We start from the raw sequence: 4,088 nt of genomic DNA, 5'->3' as shown, positions 1-4,088 counted from the left end.
GGGGAAATTGTTTCCTTACTATCCTTTCATTCCATCTAAAAAAATGTTTTTCTCTAGTTCTCTAATTCCAACTTTTCGCATGACATATTTAAAAACTATAAAATTAAAAAATTATTTAATACATTCAATATAATTTTAATTTTAGATCATAAATTTATAAGTCTTTTATTTTTTTAAACTCCGTGTTAAATCAAAAATAGATAAATAAATTGAAGCATATAAAGTATTTATTTATTAGGTCAATTTATGATTTGCTTATATTGATACTAGTTGGCTAAGTCATGCTACACACTGCTCAATGTTGATCCTTAAAAATTCTACGTTATGTATAATTCTATCATTTAATTAAAGCCTTCATTTGTTTGGTTGATAAATTCTAAGTTAGACATATATTATTTTATTTAGATTAATGAAATTTGTAAAACAATATATTAAGTTGTTCAAACTTTTGTGGTATAGATAATCAATTATATTTTTTAAATAATTTAAGTTTTTAATTATTGTGATTTATAATATTTTTTCTTCTATTCTACTAATTAAAAGTGACACAGTAAAATTATTATAAAAGTACTTATTAATTTTTTTTAAGTGGTTCCGTATAAAAAGTCAAGTTAATTTAAAAGATTAAGAGTTAATTTATCATTTTATGTCTATTTTACCTTTTTATTAAATATTATTAGTTTTAATAGTTAAATAACTTATAATAATTAATTATGGGTGATATAGTAAAACACGATTGAAGTAGCTGAAGCAGTCATGTCATAAATATTTAATTTAATTTTTTATTAAATATTATATTTTTTAATACATAAATAATTTATAATAATTAATTAGGGATAATATAGTAAAATCACGATTGAAACAACTGAAGCAGGCATGTCGATCATGAGCAGTCCGTTTCGGCTGCTTCATTCTCACTTATTATATGACTTATAATACTTAATTATGGGTGATATAGTAAATCACGATTGAAGTAGCTGAAGTTGTCATATCATAAATGTCTATTTTAGTTTTTTTAATTAAATATTATAAATATTTTAATACATAAATAACTTATAGTAATTAATTAGGGGTAATACAATAAAATTATGATTGAAACAGCTGAAGCAGGCATATCGACCATGAGCAGCCTGCTTCGGCTGCGTCATTCTCACTTATAGGAGAAATACCAATTTTCTAGATGGTGATACACCAACTTTCTAGATGGTGGGAGGACAAAGAAAGTTTTGGTATCGGGAGGGAGCTCGTCAAAGCCAAAGTTACAAATTATATGACATTCTTTTATTAAAAGTTCAGAAAATGAACAGAAATATTATACAAAGGCCTTTTTTGTCGCTATTTTCTTTTTAAATTTTTTTTTTTTGCGGTTTTATTTTTATAAAGTGAATAAATCTGTTTTTTTTTTTTTTTTTAGTTTTGTAACAACTAAATGTAGAGTTGTAGTTTTTTCGCCCCTAACTCTCCGCTTCTATTTTTTATAGCATGTAATAAATGTATAATCAATATCTAAACAATGTACATTTATAGATAATTATTTAGATACATATTTTATATAATAGTTATACAGTTTTTTATACACATCTTATACATATACATATTCTATACAACAATACAATTTATGTACACATCCTATACATGTATATATTCTATTCAACAATTATAAATGTTTTAACAAATCCTATACAATGCCGTAATAATTATTCAGATCCACATTCTATACAACGTTATACATTTTTTTTATACATATCATATACAAAAAATATATTCTATGAGCAATTATACAAATTTGATATACATTATATACAATATTATATAATTTTTTTACACATTTTATACAATAATTATATAATTTTTATACACATTCTATACAGTCTTTTGCTGCAATTATTATTTGGATACGTATTTTATACAATAACTATAAGTTTCTATGCACATTCTATACATTTTTGTATATATATATATATATATATATTTTATACATATACATATTTGATATAACTATACAATTTCTACACATATATCATATATAGGTCCATATTTATATTACAATTATACTGCTTTTATACAATTATATTTAATTATTATTTTTAAACAACAACAAAAAAACAGACTTTTTTTAGTCAAAAAAATTGTAGCAAAGAAAAAAAGCCTGAAACATTAAAAAAAAAAGGGTGGAATGACCCAAATTAAAAAGGTTGAAAATGGCTAATATGGTCGAATGATCCAATGACCATTGAATGACATTGATTTGGCCGATGGGTCATAGAATGTCTATAGATCCAAACATGGGCAATATTGTTTTGAGAAAATGATCTCATATGCATGAATTAAATTGTTTATTGCAAATTATAGCAACACTTGTAGATAATTATTTTATTAAGATTTTTATTGCAAGTTGTAGCAATTTTAAAAAAATTAATTAATCTATTTTATTTTAAAAAATTGATGAATAATTTTTTAAAGAATAATTTACTCCCTTTTTTAGGGATTTGTATTCAATATATCATAAATAAATGTGTTGATAATTATGAAAGGAGTATAATTTGATCAATATTATATCTACATTTACCATCATTCTTATCTTTTTTTTTTCAAAAAATTCTCACGTTTTTCTAGAACTATCTTTTTGAAATAAAATTATTTTATCAAATTCACACGTTTCATCTATACTTCTAGAACTACTACACTTCTTTTTTATTTAGTCATTAATAATAATAAAAATCCTTTGAAGTATTATTTTAATATCAAATTTGACATCTGTCAAACGCTTATATATTTGTGGGTGCAATTTCATATCGTTTATCTATCTTTTTTTTTTTTGTTGCTTAAACTTCAGTATATGTTCATATTATTAGTTGTTTTCAACGTTATATGAATCATGTCTTTTAAACTCAAGTTCGATTCTACTCCATCTCAAAAAGTCCTAGAATAATAGAATGAATCACTAGTAGACTAGGTAATTCAAAAATTTTGAGAAAATTATTTTGAATGTTCAAAAATTTCAAAATGACAGTAAAAAATAATAGAATGATATAATTTATTTTTTTTGTATAGTTTATGATGACTGTGTCTAAATTTAAATTTTTGTTTATGTTTTATTGCTCAGTATTGGTGCCCTTTAAACAATCTACATGTTATGAACCAAACTATGTTTTGATATTTTAGAATTTATAATCTTATTTATGATTTTAAAGATGATATATTTATTCTTATATTGTTTTGTTTTTTAGATTTAAATCAAGTGCTATCATAGTTGTTTTTGCTATGTATATGCATGCTATATAAAAATAATATAACATAGCTCTTTTATGTAATCAATAATTCAGTTGGTATTAAAAGTGATATCACCTGAATCAAATTCTTAACTTGTTGAATATATACAGTTAATAATAGATTTTATTTTTGAATTTAATATTTTTCTGTATTAATTTGATATAAAATATCTTACAATTATGAAATTGGTGAATCTATTATTTTCATATTAATTGAATCTAAAAATATCTTGCTTCTAAAAGGTATATTTTTATATTAAAATTGATATAATATATCTTTAATCAATAATTATGAATTGTTATAGTTTGTATTGATTATCTAATTCTATTTTTTTAGTATGCATATGGGTAGTTACAATATGACTCAATATTTCATAACATATTTAGTCTACAATTTTATTGACAGAAAATTAACACTATTTAAATCAAAATATGAAATAGTTATTTAATTATTATAAAATCAACAAAAAAAAAACATCTTTTAGTATATTAAAATATAATGCATAACTATAACAAAAGTTTAGCAATAAACTAAAATTAAGAACAATTATTTATTAAACTTGTGGTGCATATTTATGGCATGCTTTTCTGTTGTATTTCTCTCGATGACAGCTATTAATGTCACCTTTATTTTTTTATATTTTTCTTTGTTCAATGCTTTCTATCTTTATTCTTGTGTAGCTACTAGATACATTATTATTTCCGCATCTTTGTGTATGAGCATCAGTGGGCATCTATCATTTATTAAGAACTTAATCTCAATTTTAATTGAGTTAATGCCAATCTCGAGTTGTTTTTCTATTGCATTTACCAATC

The sequence above is a fragment of the Capsicum annuum genome, chromosome 10, assembly GCF_002878395.1.
Source record: "Capsicum annuum cultivar UCD-10X-F1 chromosome 10, UCD10Xv1.1, whole genome shotgun sequence".
Classification (NCBI taxonomy): domain Eukaryota; kingdom Viridiplantae; phylum Streptophyta; class Magnoliopsida; order Solanales; family Solanaceae; genus Capsicum; species Capsicum annuum.
Note: the sequence above shows the minus strand (reverse complement) of the source record.